General features: G+C 37.3%; 1 protein-coding gene across 5 annotated transcripts in view; it reads left to right on the top strand.

The window, feature by feature from the left end:
- Window positions 1-18,550, top strand: part of npas2 (neuronal PAS domain protein 2) — a 73,696-nt gene that overhangs the window by 20,167 nt on the left and 34,979 nt on the right. Inside the window, exon 1 of one of the 5 annotated variants that reach the window (XM_067405630.1) lies at window positions 7,250-7,413. The exons of the other annotated variants lie outside the window; for them this stretch is intronic. The gene's annotated coding sequence lies outside the window, so the exon portion shown is untranslated. Of the gene's footprint in view, window positions 1-7,249; window positions 7,414-18,550 lie in introns of those variants that run through there. 5 annotated transcript variants of the gene reach the window in all.

Raw genomic sequence — 18,550 nt, 5'->3', positions numbered from 1 at the left:
CAGCCTTATTCCAAAATGGATTAAATTCATTATTTTTCTTAAAATTCTACAAACAATACCCCATAATGACAACATGAAAGAAGTTTGTTTGAAATCTTTGCAAATTTATTAAAAAAAAAAAAAAACGAAAAAAATCACATGTACATAAGTATTCGCAGCCTTTGCTCTGTACTTTTTTGAAGCACCTTTGGCACCAATTACACCCTCAAGTCTTTTTGCGTATGATGCTACAAGCTTGGCACACCTATTTTTGGGCAGTATCTCCCATTCATCTTTGCAGGACCTCTCAAGCTCAATCAGGTTGGATGGGGAACGTCGGTGCACAGCCATTTTCAGATCTCTCCAAAGATGTTCAATCAGGTTCAAGGCTGGGCTCTGGATGGGCCACTCAAGGACATTTACAGAGTTGTCCCATAGCCACTCCTTTGTTATCTTGGCTGTGTGCTTAGGGTCGTTGTCCTGTTGGAAGATGAACCTTCGCCCCAGTCTGAGGTCTAGAGCTCTCTGGAGCAGGTTTTCATCAAAGATGTCTCTGTACATAGCTGCATTCATCTTTCCCTCAATCCTGACTAGTCTCCCATTTGCTGCCGCTGAAAAACATCCCCACAGCATGATCCTGCCACCACCATGCTTCATTGTAGGGATGATATTGGCCAGGTGATCAGCGGTGCCTGCCATTGGTATGGCGTACCAATATACAGTCCTTCCATTTGGACTCTAGCTCTGCATACTTTTATGAAGTGTGTAGACGTGGCTCTCTCCCCTCTGAGACAGACGGGAATCTGCATACTGAACTACCTCGACTGATTGTCTGCTTATAGCCCAATCAGAATAGGAGCTATGCGCCCACAGATCCCTGTTCCTCAGTCATCTAAAAAACCTGGGCTTCATGGTCACTTTGGAAAGAGTTTGCTGATCTCCAGCCAACAAATTTCTTTCCTGGGACTGGTCATCGACTCAACTTGAATGCAGGCTTGGCTCTCACAGGTGCGCTTCCTCAAAATCAGGAGCGTGGCGGCCTCAATCAAGGTGGGGTCTCTTCTCCCCCTCAAGAGGTTTCAGAAGCTGTTGGGCCTCATCGCAGCAACTTCCTTGATCATTCCACTGGGCTTGGTTTCCAGGTGGAAAGTGGTCATGACAGAAGCCTCCAAGATGGGCTTGGGTACCCTGTCCAATGGCAGAATAGCCTTCGGCTCGTGGGCGACTCCTATGTCGAGTTAGCACATAAACCACCTAGAAATGATGGCGGTGATTCTGGCCTTCAAGGAGTTCCAGATGGAACTCTGGGATCATCATGTCCAGGTCTGCTTGGACAACAGGACGGTGGTTGCATTTATAAACCACCAAGGATGTCTCAGGTCTGCACAGACTTGCAAACAGTCTTGTCTTCTCCTATGGACACAGAAGAACGTCCGCTCAGTGAGGATGGTTCACGTGCTGGGCTCCTCAAACATAGGTGTTAACCTGGGGTTTAGGGCCCACTCCACTAGAGGTACTCTAGTGAAGTGGGCCCACTCCTCTCCTCCACTCCTCTTGGGTGTGGTCCAGCAGAATCTCTATCACGGATATCTGTGAGGCGGCCGGCTGGACTACGCCGTCCACTTTCATCAGATTTTACAACCTGGACATCCCTGCTCTTCAGGCATGGGTTAAAATAGCATTTTTTAGATTTGTTTGTCCATATAAAGTGCTCAAACAGTTGATTACTTGTGGTAAAACTTGATTAACTAGATTCTAGCCCTAGTATAATTATGTGGTGTAAAGAAACTGGAGAGCTCCCCAGAACTCATTTTTGTTAACTTGATATGATCAATAAGCCATGGCAACATATGTTTTTACATTACTTTAACTCAAAAATAAGCAATTTCAGCTTAAAGGATTAGTTCACTTTCAAATGAAAATTACCCCAAGCTTTACTCACCCTCAAGCCTGTCAGGGCAGCTGTCAGGGGATACATCCCATGCTGGTCCAAGTGTTCACTTAATACCTCTGGGGGACCTGGTCCATCACAGTCTTAGGACTGGAGGCAGGGCCAGAGGCTGAGCATGGCCACTCGTGCTCCTCCTCCGGGGAAGAGTAGAGCTTAGAGGAGGCGGGATGCTAGGAGGAAGTAATTGAAGGAATTGATTTGGTAAACAAGACTGAAATGCAGAGGAGAAGTAACATTCCTCATCTGTAACAATCAAGAGAGGTTTTAGCAAGCACCTACATTAAGCTCTGAGGCTGGACTAATGACATAAATGGCATACTTAATTTATTTTACGACCCACATTATGATAGATCTGGTACAGGGCTTGAGAGTAGAGCCATGAATTGCTTGTTTGCTAGGTCAATACTAGGGTTAGTGCTAATCTAAATTAGCATGGGTTATAGCAGGTATTAGATGAGAGTATTGAGCTGCCTCCCCCAAAAGGGGTCTTTAAGTAGGATGGCTCCCCGGTGGCTCCTCTGACATCTAGTTGATGACATCTATTGCTAGCACATCCTCTTATACCCATAGTCTCTCCAGAAGTGACATCATTGACTGTTGTCGACCAATGAATTTGTTGTGTGTATACATGTGCTTTAGACACCTGTCACATTGATACCATTCCCCATAGCCTCGATTAAGGTGCAGTGTCTTGTTACTTTTCTCAGGGAACCATGGTTACAGTCGTAACCCAAGACAGTTTTTTTTTTTAGTTTTTTTTAATACAGTGTCTGAGAGAGATGCAAAGATCTACAGAGAGACTACAATAGAATGAGCCACAGAAACTGAAAATGTAAGCATTTCTGATGTGTCTCTGACGTTTATGAGGATTGAGGATTGAGTACTGTTGGGCTGTTTTGGATGGAATGGCTGATATCAGGAAGAAAGGGTTTGCAGTGGGTTATTAAATAACTGCTGAAATGAATCTAACTCTAATTTGTGTCACTGACTTGTAAACAAACCATGGTCTTAAGCAGAATGCTGCAGGTCGCAAATAACAATATTTGACCAGTGTATTTGGGCGATCACCTGTTGCTTGATATAATCATCAACACTCGTTTAAAATTGCTGATCAAACCATAAGAAGGAACAAAACAGTACAGTGCAAATATATACAATATCTGAAGAGAAGTATGTTTAGTCCTATAAAGGGAGCATCTGATGATTGAGTTTTGAATTCCTTATGAACAAATCACTTGACCTTTTATTGGTTTGCAACAGAAACATGTAGGCTGTGTGTGCTTACTGCCTACTACTACACGCTCTCGCTCTCTCTCTTTCTTTCTCTCACACACACACACACACACACACACACACACACACACACACACACACACACGACACACGACACACGACACATATATGCTGTTTGATTCTAATGAGGAAGTTCTTGTTATTATTTCCTGAACTTGTGAATGTTGTTTGCTATGTTGTTTAAATTCTCTTCCTCTCCCTTTTTCTTTTTTTTCCCTCTCTCTCTCTCTCTCTCTCTCTCTCTCTCTCTCTCTCTCTCTCTCTCTCTCTCTCTCTCTCTCTCTCTCTCTCTCTCTCTCTCTCTGTTCTTCCCTCACGCTCGTGCTAGTGTTCCACTGACCCATATTTCTCTGGTAGTTCTTTAAAGATACAGAGCCACAGACTGCCTCCAAACCAAAAGTAGCACTGACATAAAAAAACAGTGACAAAGCAAAACATAAAAGAAATTAAAGAGAGAAAAAAACAAGAAAGGAAACAAATAATGGGAAAGAAAGAAGCAAATAAGGAAAGAGGGAGAGAGAGAGAGAGAGAAGAAATGTTTTTGTTGATCTTATTATATACCCAATGACTCATTGCATGATGAATCTAAGACTCCCTCCTTTAAGAGTTATCATCAGACTTTAATTAGACCATTAATTTTGGTTTTATTATAATTAGCAGAGTTTTTCAGCTATTTTTGCACAATATGGCAAGCAATTAAAGCCATTTAAATGTTAAAAATAATGCAGCGCAATTAAATCTATCTGATGAGTTCAGTAAAAATGCACCGAGCTGGTAAAGACACACAGCTGATGTGTTTGAGAGGTTTATCTGCTCTTCTGCCCAGCAGCCATGTTGGACTGAGGGGCTGATGGAGAATTCTGTGTTTGCCATGGCAACTGATACTGGTCCTGAGACTGTGCTTTCCAACATCACACATAATTTCTGCTTTAACTCATTTAGTGGATTTAAAAGGGGTCCTCTATAAAATATGTGTTTGTTAACATATGTTTGTGTTGACAGATTAAATTGTGTTGAAAGAGTAAATTTATTATCTAAAGTGTCACTTCATTTTGTTATAAGCATCAGTTAACTTTGTCATCATTATTTCAGCTCTACCAACTCTTCTACAAGTATATACACTGTTAAAAAGTTACTGTAAATTTTACAGTAAAATACTGGCAGCAGGGTTGCCAGCCAGTTACTGTAATTTTTACAGTAGTGTTTCTGTAATTTAATTTACAGAATTTTACTGTATTCTCAATTACAGTAAAATTCTGTAAATTAATTTACAGAAACACTACTGTAAAAATTACAGTAACTGGCTGGCAACCCTGTTGCCAGTATTTTACTGTAAAATTTACAGTAATTTATATATTTTGTATTCTGCATTTTTACATAAAAATACATTGTATACTGCGTTTAACATACTTCTTTAAATAGCAAACACACACATTCAAGTAGTTTAGTCAAGTAGAATAAATATGTAAAATGCAGTATACAATATATTTTCGCTATTGCTCACTTAATGGGAGCTGAATTTTAAATTTAATCTATTAACTGCATAAGCTTTAAACAAATTTTAATTGCATAAAGTGTTGTATAATGCATAACTTAATTCACCCCCTCCCAAAAAAAAAAAAAGATATTTGAGGCTTCTTAATCTTGAAAAACCAGTCAAAATGTAATAAATATATCTTTCAAATTTACATAAAAAATGCAATAAAAAGGTGTATTATTTTGAATTTATTTTTTATTTAGAAAATCATTTTATTTTTTAAAGGGACAAAATTTTGTCATGAAAATGTTTTTAAATTACTTATTGGACATCATGGTCATACAAAAACATTTCTTAAAACCCACATCACTTTTATCACTTCATGAACATACCAACATGGCCAAACAACAAGTCCAACAAACTTGCGATCAAAAAGAACAATTCTGCTCCAGATGATGTTCCATCCCAGGATGCAAAGAGAGACTAGAAATATTGAAAGAAACACAGAGGACAATACATTAGATATATTACAAAACATAATACTTTAAGAGACTGATAGAGGGATGACAGATACAGTCAGTGACAGACAGAGGGATGATAGATAGTCAGATACAGATATAGAATAATAAAAGTATATAATAAAAGGAAAAATAGATCTTGGTGTGTGTGTGTGTATTTCTTACATTTCAGAAATTCCACTGAAAATCCATCACTTTGCACAGAAGAGTGGTAACATGTAGGTTGAACGCAACCCGTTTCTTCTGAACTGTGGCCTGTTGTTTTAGATGACACTTTTCCTTTCGTCTTTGTTCCTCTCTCCAGATAAATACCTACAAAGTGCCTAAAGGGTCAAGAATTCAGATTGGTTTTAGCTTTTGGGGCATGTAATCATGTTTTTGAAATGATACCATGTGGTAGAGCAGTATTAGCCTACAACTCCAGTCCTGAATACTTACCTCCCTGAAAGTTTTAGATGTCCCACTAATCTAAACACCTTATTTAACTAATTTGTTTGCCAGGGTCAAATAGAGAGACATCTAAAACATTCACCCTAAAAAATAAATGTCTAATTTAGTTGAGGAACAAATAGTTAGTTGTAGTTGTGTTAAAGGCCTCAATAGATGTAAAATGTACATCTAAAAGACAAGTAAGATACAGGATGATCAGTTTGTTCATATCTGTAACGTTAAATAGCACATTTCATTTCAAGTTAAAAAAAGATTGGGTTTTGGTAATGGTAATATTAAATTAACTATACAAGACAAACTTATATCAAACAGATATGTTAAAGTGTTTGCATTACCTTAAGTTAGAAAATGTCCACAAATACATCACATTGGTCACATTAACAGCATGAAGCAACACCATTTTGCGTGACACATCCTCCGTGAGCGGCCTGATCGCGTCGCGACTCGCGAGGCCTTTTTGTTTCGGCCCGTTAACAGATGACTGTCTGCCTGTACAAATGTGATTTACGCCATAAAATAATCACGACCAAGTGCGCTGATGAACACGAAGTTCTCGTGAATTCCAACTGTTTCTAATGATTAATTTTTGACCCATAGCCGCTATGCTAAAGCACCGGGGAATGTGTGAGATCCTACCGCGACCGCGCTGAGGAAAACCCAGCGCAAGTCTGCTTCGCGCCCCGCAGACGGAGGATGCGTCAATCCGGGGTTACCAATATGAATCGCGAATGTAAATACATACATATTTACCAAAGACTGAGGGGGAAAATAAAATAATAAGTCACTTACCACAGTTGTAAATCACTCCTCTTGCTGCTACCCGAATCTTGACCGTTGGAAATCCCATAATGCCTCTGTATATTTGAAATTTACAGCAATATTCTGTAAATTTGATTCAAACCTGTAATTTTTACAGCAATTCATTACAGTGTATATATCTCTCCCATCCTGTTTATATGCCTAAGTTGTCCGTTTCATTGTCTAAAATACTTTTTTTTTTTTTAAACGTCAAAGCTCTTCATGGTCTTGTAAAGAAACCTTGAAGTTTTAGAAAGGCACTAAATAAAACATTTATTATTAATATTATTATTAATTTATTAATAAAAATAACAGTAATTAAACTCATGCACCACAAAGAGGTGTATCATCTTACAGGAGATTGTTAAATTTATTTCGCTGAAAGCAAGTTCTATTGAGGCAAATGTGCATAATATGCGAAAGGCGACCCTCAGCTCCATAGACACACGGGCTGACAGCAGCATGTTATTCACCAAACCTATAGGGCCGAAAGAACGTCTTCGCTCTTCACAGCGATTGTGTATGAAAATGATTTAAAAATGATTGTTGCCGGGTGTTTATGATCGAGGCTGTCCTTGCATGTGTGCGTCTTTTCTCTGGAGTGTGTGTGTGAGGCTGCGGGCGGTTAGTGATGTCGTTGGTTGAGTATTGAGCTCCCGTCTGACCTACTTTCGTACTTCGCATCAGCACAGCGCTGTTTACAGGCGCTCGTGAGCGGAGGATGTGGACCCGGTAACGAAAAAAACGTAGCCGAAACGCAGAGTCGCGTGCTCTCGTGTGCCACTTAATCTTGGGATTCTTTAGTGAACCTGTTTTATGCATATTTTGCCCCGTGTCCGACTTCAAAGTGGCTCTTTCAGGGGTTGTTTATGGTGAACGCAAGGCTTCATGTGAGAGGCGCGGACGAGAGCAAAAGTGAAGTGTGGACCTGTAGTCCTTAACGCACGGTAAGATATTCCGTACATTAGACTATAAGTTCTAATGCAAATAAGAAAGTAAGCTGTTAAATCTGCGGAGCTGTTTGTAACGCATTTGGATCGCTTGTTTGTTTCCAGTGGATTCTTCGCTTTCTATATGGGGAAACTAAGTGGGCATCGTAATTCATAGAGTTGTGAAAAGAGAAATTGATCTGTGAGGGTCGCATGGAAACGTTCTCTGATGTTACCGCGAGCGGTTTTTTTTTTTACCTTAATCTTTCTATCTCAGACACGGTGGACTGCATGACTGCATAACCAGGCACGTTCAGTTTTTGTACATAGGCTAATAATAGAATTATGTTACTGAAAACTTTATAATATTATGTCTGTGAAGTTTGCTGGTGTGACTGTCGTGGTTCCGGAATCCGGATTAATCTGAAATCTTGGAATGCAGTCAAAATGGGTCACTGTTTAATTCGCTGAAACCATATCTCCAGTAGCATAAACCCTGTCTACGAAGACATTTTCGATTTATGTTGGGCTTCTGAAACTTGTAATAAATGACTTGAATCCATTTGCACTTGTTTGAGAAATGCGTAAGAGCTCCTGTCTGATTTAATCACACTGTAGGCTTCAAATGTTTTCATCGTTATTTTGTGACAGCATAGTTTACATCCACTTGTCACTCTACTTTTTCTTCATCATTTTTTTTAATGCAAAGTGGCTGAAAAGGTGCATACAATGAACTTAATTTAAGATGTAACTTCCGCAGTACTTAGTTTATATTTAAACATTTTAAGGATATAACTGAGTGGATTTATTTTTATTTTACTAGTTCCGTGGCCTTGCACTCTTGCTGTTTGGACTGGAAGTGCGTGTTTGGGTTCTATTTGTTGTGGTTCAGGAAATGATTTGGACTTTGTAAGTAACAGTTTTATTAAGGGCTGACGGATAACGTGTCCATCCATAGACTTTTTTTTTAAATCGAGATTTGTTAATGTATATGAATGTTAATTGTAGAATATGTATACACAGGTGCAAATAATTAATTAGATTAAATGTTAGCGAAAAGAAGTCAGAAATAGTACGTAAACAGCAGCAGCCCATGACAAACGTAATATCAGGCGTACATTACACTTATATTAATATGAGCTTGAAGCTACTGCTGCTGCTGCTGCATGCATAATAAGTAGAATAATTAAAAAGACTGAAGATTTTAAACAAAATTCTGGTTAAAATTGTTTTGATGAAATTTATTAATTTAGGAATATCCAGAAGGACTTACAAATAAGGAACCTTATTACTATTTATTTATTTATTTATTTACTTGTACTTATTATAGGAATAGAATGTAGTGTCTTTGTTTTTGGTTGTTGATTAATTCAAGGGATGAAAAATTTAAATTCTGTCATCATTTAATCACCCTCATGTCGTTCCAAACCTGTATGACTTTCTGTTGTATGTGGAACATTAAAAATATATTTTGAACATCTTTGAGTGTGAGTGTGAGTGTGTGTGTGTGTGTGTGTGTGTGTGTGTGTGTGTGTGTGTGTGTGGATCAGGTATACCCTACGGTATCGTAACAAAATGTGCCTAGAAAGATGGCAATATCCCAAATCCTTGTCCTTGCTTGGTTACCAACATTATTTAAAATATTTTGTGTTCCACAGAAGAAAGAAAGTCACACAGGTTTAGAACAACATGAGGATTAGTTGACATAATGACAGTTGGGTGAACTCTCCCTTTAAGTGTTGGTTGTGAGTTAAGTAAAGTTAGCCTTCACCCTAACCCTTCCCAAAATATTTAATGTCAACTACCCTTAAACGCTTAGAGGCAAGTGTGAGCATGCATGAATCTGTGAGTTCTTGTAATGTCACATATTGTATGTTCATGTGATGGGGAGACCTGTGTGAATGTTTTTGTGCAGCCATGGATGGGCAAAAATACATAAACATGTATTTTAAAATAAAATACCAAATACCTGAATTTTAAATGTATCAAAATAAACTACAAAATACAGCAGCCACACCATGTATCAAAATAAACTAAATTTTGAAAATACTACAAAATACTTTTACAAGGAAGCATGAATTTCTTCGCAAACCTTCCATCATTTGGCCCATTTGATCTATCCCTTCACCATTACACTGACTTGATTAAGTAAACAATGTTTGATAGCAACAGCTTTTCTTTGCAGAGTCATGCAATAAATCTGACACATGCAACCAGTTAAAGGCACAATATGTAGGATTTTTAGATTAAAATATTCAAAAACCACTAAAACAATGTTATATTTTGTTGACTTTTGTGTACTTACATTATCCCAAAAGTTTCCAAGAAATTCTAAATCCAGAGAAATAAGCAATTTTAACCATGACACACACCGTGTCTGTGTGTCGCCTATCAAAGACATTATTACCTTTGATTTCCCATTTTATTTTGTAAAAAAACCATGGAAGCATCACAACACTTTAGTAATGTATATTATGTGTTTTATTAGACAGAGGAGAAACTGTTAGGATACATTCATCGACAGAAAACTCATCATGTTATATCGCTTAACACATTAAGGGCCAGATTTACTAAACGGGGCAAATTAGGGTGAGAGCGCAATTCCACAAATGTGTTGATGGGAGTGGCAAGTTTTGCACGTGATCTGCTGACATGCAAATTAAAGAACACAGACACAGTCAGAAGTGCAAACGATATGTTTGGATAAGGTCTTACTCTGTCATTTCAAAGAAATTAATAATCCTTCTACCACATGCTCTCTGTTCTCTGCGGTGTCTCCTCCTATCAGCAACAATTGCAGCCATGTCACACAATGGGTTCAGACATGCTTTTTTAGGGCGTTAAATAATGGTGTAAATACCAGTAAATTGTCAAGCGCAAACATTAGTAAATCGCATTGTGCGATTCATTTAAATACTCTCCTCACATAAATTTTGCATCTGAAAGGGAAATTCCTACAAATGCATATGCAATAAGGTCAGCCGCAAACACAACTCAGTCCACACGTTTTCAGCGCTAATTTTATACTGCGTGTTTTTAGTAAATCCTGACAGTAGTTTTTTAACGCCAAAAGAGGGTTTGTGTTGGCAGAAGCTGTTAGTAAATATGGCCCTAAGTCTTTTTGGTTCAATCTTGTTTTCTTGATTTATCACGAGTACCATGTTTTACCATGACTGATATCGATCTAACTTACTGCAGTATGCAACAAGTGTCTTATAGTAGCTGCCAAGCGAATGCACATAGTAGCACTATACCAACTTTCAATGCACAAATGTATCTTATATAAGCAGCGCTGCTTTACCCTGCATGCACATGACCGGAAGAAGCAAAAGCGGTGAATGTGGCATAATAAAAGATCCGCTGCTGTCGAGCTGTGTGTCGCACTCGTCTCTCATTAGTTATCGCTCCAGTGCCTTCGTTCAGCTCACAGCATTCGGTCCTGCTCTGCTTCATACTACAGTAACGTTAATAATCTCTCCATGAACATGATTTCTGCCTGAGTCTCGTCCCGATTTTTTTCCACCGGCTGTAGACATGAAGAGAACACATCCCATGATTCCGTGAAATGAAGGTGTCATCGAGCTTCGCCTTTGTTTTGAATTAGCGATCTTTAGAGGCAAAAATTTACATATTGTGGCTTTAACAGATCAAAAATTCACATATCCCTGTGATCTCCTACATAAAGTTTAGTTTTAAAGTAACCAACAGTATAATATTTGCAAATGACTCATAATTATATCCTAATTTAGTTACTTGGTGTTTTGTAATGAAGGGCCTACTTTGCATCAGCAACACTGACTCAATGACAACAACTCATAAGAAGACAACTGACAGCACCTGTATTCATAGCAACTAGTTTTTAACCAATTAATCATTTGATTTGTTAATCATAAATATAGGGGTTGCTGCTCGGTAATGTTTTCAAGAACATTATGTAAATTGCTAAACTATTTATCCTAGGCTACCAAAATGAACACCAAAACTGTAAAAAAAAAAAAAAAAAATGATAGCAATTCTAGCTAAAAATTGATGGAAAGCTGGCAGCCTGCACGTTTCTTGACCACCTTCTTCCATATGGACCACCTTATTCCATATGAAAACTACTAAGTAAGCACCAATCAGAGGCCGCAATTTTATGATGTCATCATGTAGACTTCTTACAAAGTATTTTACAGTATTTTAAAAATATAAAAAATACAAAACACTATTTTGATACAAAATACAAAGCCATTTTCATAAACCCTATCAAATACAAATTACAAAATAATATTTTGTATTTGAAATACGTATTTGAAATACATGTATCATAAATACTGCCCATCCCTGTGTGCAGCGTAGGTGAGTGTGTAATAGACCTGCACACATGATTCTGGATAGATTGAGAATCACAATTTTTTGGGTTTCAAACGGAGATCGCGATTCTCAACTAAACAAAATAACGTAATTTACTACAGGTACTGACGAAATGTTAATTGTTGCAGTCTATTTAAAATGTTTAATTAACCTTTGAATTTTGAATGAATGATTCAATGACTCAATACTTCAGTTGTTTCATTACTGCATGAATCAGCGTTTTTGAACGAATCTCTTGAGTGAATGATTCAATGACATACATTTTTTAACAGTTACTTGTCTCCACCTGGTGGCAATCGTTATTTGAAGCGCCAAGTTGCTTTCAAAAGGTGATTTGCTCTATTTTGATTGCTTCTGTTAACATAATCAGTGTTTGTACTTCTGTAATAATTATTTGTAACAAAAATAATGATACTGTGTGGTTGAAAAGACTGTTTGTGAAAAGCCGTTTCATACCTGATAACTGCTCTCTTTGGGTCAGCAGCAGCGCTAATGCAGATTTTAATGTTCCGGTATGATTTTGACAAAGGTTTAATGGACACAGGTGAATCTTTCTCATTTAAGAATGAGATTGCACCTGCGTGGGCCCCTTGTTAAAGGTGGGCTGTAGGCTTCATGGTCATACTGTAAACAGTGCACTTAGAGTGATGCAAGAATTCTCTCACCTCTCACATGGGGGTCAGGCTGTTCACCTCCTGGAAATCACTCTTTGCTGTTCTCTCTATCTGTCCTTATCTGTTTTCCTCTCTCTCTTGCTCTGGTCAAGAGCGTATTGTTACTAATTACAGTTTGCATAGATACCTCTTGTCATTTCTGTGTGTACAGCACACATTGCCCTGAGAGACAAATTAATCTGTGTTTAACAGAAGCACAGAAGGATACTTGATCCTCACTGCTGTTTCCTGACCTCTCCCATTTATGTTGGTGTGGTTTTGTTTGTGAGTGTGTGTGATTATAGATGAATGAGGTGCACTTGAAATATTCACCTGGCTGATGCCGGCAGCATCTACAGTAAATGCAGACAGTGAAACAATACTCAACAAGATCCACAGTGCTGTTGTCTCTGCAGACTTCAGATGGAATAATTTCTTAAGCCAATTTTTGATATGTGTTCTGCACTGTGAAAAGTAAATATACAGATAACTAAAATAAATTACATTAATTCATAAAAAATATATATTTTTCATATTGCTGCATAGACAAAATGCACTACTTATGCCAGTAATGCATTTAGATCTACTCTAGAGTCTTAGGCCTCTACAGTAGATTTAAATGCAACAATGGCATAGGTTTTTATTTTGTATTTGTGGGTGTTTGTGTGCACTTTGGTACATTGAAAAGCTTTTTATTTATAGAGACACTACTGTTGCTCATCTTCAGATACACATTTCTTTGAGGCTATACTAGTGAAGACGTTTCATAGACTCAATTGTTTTCATATAGTAAGGTAATGATATTTGCTATACCCTAACCCTATCTTTACCTCTAAACCTAACCCTCACAGAAACCTGTTGACATACAAGTGCACACCCAAATCTTTTCAGGCCTGCAGGATTTTCGTTGAATGTTTTTTTGTGCTCAGTGCTGCTCTTTATATTAGATGTGTTAATGATATATATCAGTATTTCTATTTCCCCTTGTTAATGTTAATTTTAGTGTTTTTTGGCATGACACCCAACTGTATATTCATCACCCTATTTGGAGCATGTGTAGATTAGTGCCACCCCTTAATATTGATGAACGCAGAAAGTGCAGACTATATGTTTTATTAATAGGCAACCTGAATGTACAAGTGCACTTATACACTGATAGAGACACAGAGGCAAGGCAGATCTCTCACCTTCCATCATATTATGTCTTTCTCTCTCTTTTTTTAGGGCATTATTCTAATGTAGGGTTGACCATATATACTTTATACTTACAAAAGTTTGGGGGCATTAAGATTTTTTAAAATGTTTTTAAAAGAAGTATCTTATGCTCATCAAGGGTGTGTTTATTTGATTAAAAAAAACTACATAAAAACAGTATTATTGTAAAATATTATTACAATTTAAAATCAATTTTCTATTTGAATATATTTTAAAATGTCACTTATTCCTGTGATGGCAAAGCTGAATTTTCAGCATCAATACTCCAGTCTTCAATGTCACATGGTCTTTCAGAAATCATTCTAATATGCTGATTTGATGCTCAGAAAGCATTTCTTATTATTGATGTTGAAAACAGTTGTGCTGCTTACAAAATATTTCACGGTTTCCACAAAAACATTAAGGATTCTTTGATGAAAAAGTTCCAAAAAACAGCATTCATTTGACACTCAAAAAAATCTTTTGTTACATTATAAATATCTTTACATTCACTTTTAATTAATTTAATGTGTCCTTGCAGAATAGAAGTATTCATTTCTTTAAAAACATCTTTCTGTTCCTAAAATTTTGAACGGTATTTTAATTTTAAGCTATAAAGTCCATGCTTGTGTATATACCTCATTCGTGAAGCACAAGCAGAATGAATTTGTCTGTCGTTCATAAAACCATGTGTAAATTGTTGAAATCAATTTGGTGTGAGAGATTTGTTCTGCTCGTGTTTAACGAATAAGGCCCTTACACACATCTATGGGTTAACATTGCGTTAACACTCCAGTAACACTGCTCCAACATTTTACTAAAGCTGTGTGTGTCTTCCTGTTCCTGCTGTAACATTCTCGAGTGATTCCAGCCCTTCCGGAATGCTCCTGGGGCCCCTGAGTGTGATCCTTGACCTCTTTCTGTACCTAACTGCTAATATTACCCACTCTCATGTCCGGTGTATGGGTGTTAATATAAGCGAGTTCAGGTGTTTGTAAGTTTGTGTGTATTTGTGTTCATTTATCCATGTTTAGGCAGGTGATTGTGAGTAGATATTAGTGAGATAAATAAGAGAGAATGGGGAAGGAGCAACACTTATGATACTGATAAAAGAATAATATACCTTCTTACACTGACCTCTGTACTCTGCATTTGTACTCTGTTTATTATATGTGCTGTGTGGAACTTGTAGAAGACACACGAATGGATGTCTCTTCAACTATAAAAATAAATGATTGTAAAGCCATGGAGGTATGACATTTTCATATATATGAAAGTGCAGGAGTATTTTTTTTGTCCCCTTGTCTTGAATTTGAGGGGCATTTTTTGTTAATATTGGTGGCATTTTTGCCCCAAACCCTGGTTAATTTATGACCCTGCTGTAGATAAAAAGGACAACACAAATTTGAACATTTTTATGTTTTTTGTTTTTACAAGTTGTGAATATTTATCGCCATCACCTGCTTTCAAATGGAGCGGCATTTAATAGACAGAGCCGTAGTTCACTGACAAGCTACGCAATATCGCAGATGAATCGCCTTCGATAATGAACGCGATATTGCGTAGCTTGTCAGTGAACTACGGCTCTGTCTATTAAATGCCACTCCATTTGAAAGCAGGTGATGGCGATTTAGCGGTAATCAGGGAACCGACTTTACTGACTAAATGCGCGTAACAATCGCATACGATATATCGCCCAGCCCTTTTTAGCAGTGTTTGAAAGTTGCTGATTTTGTGTGAATGTACAGTTTGTACAGTATAAAAACCATTATACCTATGGAATGTCCTCACAAAGATAGCAAAACAAACCTGTGTGTGTGTGTGTGTGTGTGTGTGTGTGTGTGTGTGTGTGTGTGTGTGTGTGCGTGTGTGTGTGTGTGTGTGTGTGTGCTTGTATACATGATATGGGTATTACAATGTAAACATGGTTTATGAGGACACTTCCTGTGTCCTTATAAACCAAATGGCTTAAAAAACATACTAAATGGTGTTTCTTTTTTTTTAATTAAAAAATGCAGACAGTTTTCTGTGATGGGTTGATTTAGGGGTAGGGGTAGGGGTAGTGTAGGGGGATAGAATATACAGTTTGTACAGTATAAAAACCATTATGCCTGTAGAGAGTCCCCGTAAACCACATCTACAGTTGTGTGTGTGTGTGTGTGTGTTTGTGTGTATGTAATTTAAGGCAACTCTGTAGGTTGTAAACATGTTTCTGTGTGAGCTACACATGGCCAGGTGTGGATTTAGTGTGGCCAGTCAGGTAGAAACAATGCACGCACGTCACACGTTTTTTTTAAAAACTAGATTGGATGTCCAATATTTGTCTTTGCCCTGTTTAAGGGGAAAAGCTGAATATATTAAGAATGAGTGTGTATATGTGTTTGAGTTGAAGTATTTGGGTAAGGAGGGGTGGCCAGTTGACAATGATTGTTTTTTTTTGTTTTTTGTAAGTGTCTTTTGTTTGTGTTCCTAACAGAGACAAAAAGAGAGATATTCAGGTCTTTCTGCATGGGAGAAAGATTTTCTCTTCTTTCCTCTGTGGCTTCCTTCATGTGGTTAACTTTTTCTATTCTGTCCTCTTTTATGTCTTTTCAGAAACAATTTATTTGTGTTTTACAGTGCTGTCTGATGTGTGGATAAGAAAGTAGCAATTTCACACTGAGAAGAGCCATGTGTTGCTGTGAGATGAGATGCAGCAACTCAAACTAAGGAACTTTATTTATTGTTCATAACTAATAATGTCATAATGGCACTGATGTGTTGTTATGTCAGTAATATAAGCCAGTTGTCTTTTCTTTCAGCATTGATCTTGAAGTAGTATGTTGCTGACTTCAGTTCAAATGTTTCTTGAGTTAATGCAATTTGTTATAGCCCAGGGTGGTAAGTTTTAATTATTAGTACAAAGTTTCTGTCTATTATTAGCAGAGTTTGCTCAGAGTGATTGATGTGTAACTCTGCTGTGTTTATTTTATAAGATAAGATTTTGCTATGTACATTTGTTTCGCAGAGATCTGATACATTCTGATCTGTTTTCTGTTTACTATTAGCAGAGGGGGGTTTTCTGTTTTTTTTTTTTGTTTTGTTTTTTAGTAGATTTTGATGTTTTTGCTATTAGCACAGAATTTGTTGTATAGCAAAGAGTTTGCCGTTTATTATTAGCAGAGGGTTTTTTGTACAAGTTTTACACAGCTGTTTGGAAGACTTGATTTTGATTGGTTAATTGCTGTGTACAGTTGTCAAATATTTCTGAATAAATATTATCAGAGTTTGGTCTGTTTATTGTAACAGAGTGTTATTATCCAAGTGATAACTTTTGGTTACTAGCAGAGAGTTTGTTGCATTTGTTATCCTGAGAATTGGCTTATTTCTGCTGGAGAGTTTGCTGATTCATTATCGGCAGACAGTTTTCTTTGTTCATCAGAATGATTGTTGAATGATTATTTACTTCGCTATCATCAGACTTTGATGTTCAGTATGAGTAAGGGATTTGTTGTTCATTTTTAACAGTTGTTTATTATTAGGAAAGTGTTTGTTAATTACAAGATTAATTACTGTAGTCACCTAGCTGATAATTGTCCAACTGTTTTGTCAATTAGTGAGGTTGACAGTTTTTTTTTAAAGATAATAATTCTTCATTAGCATGGTTTCTTATAGTGTTGTTAAGGCATTAAGACCTGCAGCCGTACATTTCAAGTCAATTTTATTGATAAAGCACATTTCACAATACACATTACTTTACAGAAATGTACATTGTTAATGTTTATCAAGCCTTGAAGTCAGCATGAAATGGACGTATTTTCTTCTCTGTTGTGATGTATTGATTGGATGGTTGGATCATTAGGGCCTGAGCACCGATGTTGTGAGGACCCTCTTGGAATTGCGGTTTATTGTGGTTTGCTATTGCTGCAATCTCATGTGACATGATGTGAGTGACAGTCCCCACGTTCCATTCGGAAGGTGCTCATCCCTATGCCCTAATCCCTTCAAAGGGTTTACCCTCCGGAGTGAGAGCTTTTGAAGGGTTGAAGGGTGTAGGGGTCAAAAAAACTATTTTTTCGGAACGCACTTCAGCGTCATCTTAACGAGACAATCAAGGAGGTGCATTTTTTCCCCCTGGTTTACTCTTTGCATTAATACGCATATTCATTTACTGTATTAACATTATAAGCTACTGCCTGTCTTTTACTTCAAATATAATAAATATTGTGTCTATGTATTTGAATGGACTGATAAAGGGAGCTGTAAAGTATTTTTGTTGAAGAACAATGTAAGTTTGACTTTAATAATGTACCAAAGCCAACTCGTATAAATATTACAGTAGTATAAAATACTATACATTAAGGTAAAATCAAACTCCTAACCTCCTGTACCTATTGTGTGACGTCAAACAACTTCCCTGTGCAAAGGATCATGGGAGCCCGAAGTGTCCATCAGTTGTACCCTTTGAAATCCTTCATGAAATCCTTCAGGGCCCTTTGAAGTGGCCAGTTTTGAGCACTTCAGTTTGGAACAACCCTTCAATATGGCGGCCATGATTGTTTTCACTCCAAAGTGCCCTTCGGAGGGCGATATATCCCGTTTGGAATGCACCGAGTATGTCCCGCCCTCACTCCGGTAAATGCATCATCAGAAAAGAGACGATGTTGCAAGTGGGAGGAAGTTATTTTTGATAAAAAATAAATAAATAAATAAAATAAATCAAGGGCACATAAATTACAAAAAGATGATGTTCACGGATAAGTCATTTATAATAAATACTGCAATGTTCCATTAAAAAAAAAAAAAAAAAAGAATTGTCAATTTTGATTTCATGGTCTTTAACCCCTTAACTGTCACCGTCCCACAGGTGGGACGTTTGCCATTACATATTTAAAACAGTAATATTCTATACTAAACCTAAACGAATCTTGACAAACTATATATCATTTGAAAGCTTAGAATCTCTAGTTTACATA

The sequence above is a fragment of the Chanodichthys erythropterus genome, chromosome 13 (genome assembly GCF_024489055.1).
Source record: "Chanodichthys erythropterus isolate Z2021 chromosome 13, ASM2448905v1, whole genome shotgun sequence".
Classification (NCBI taxonomy): Eukaryota; Metazoa; Chordata; class Actinopteri; order Cypriniformes; family Xenocyprididae; genus Chanodichthys; species Chanodichthys erythropterus.
This window is presented reverse-complemented; position numbering and strand designations above follow the sequence as displayed.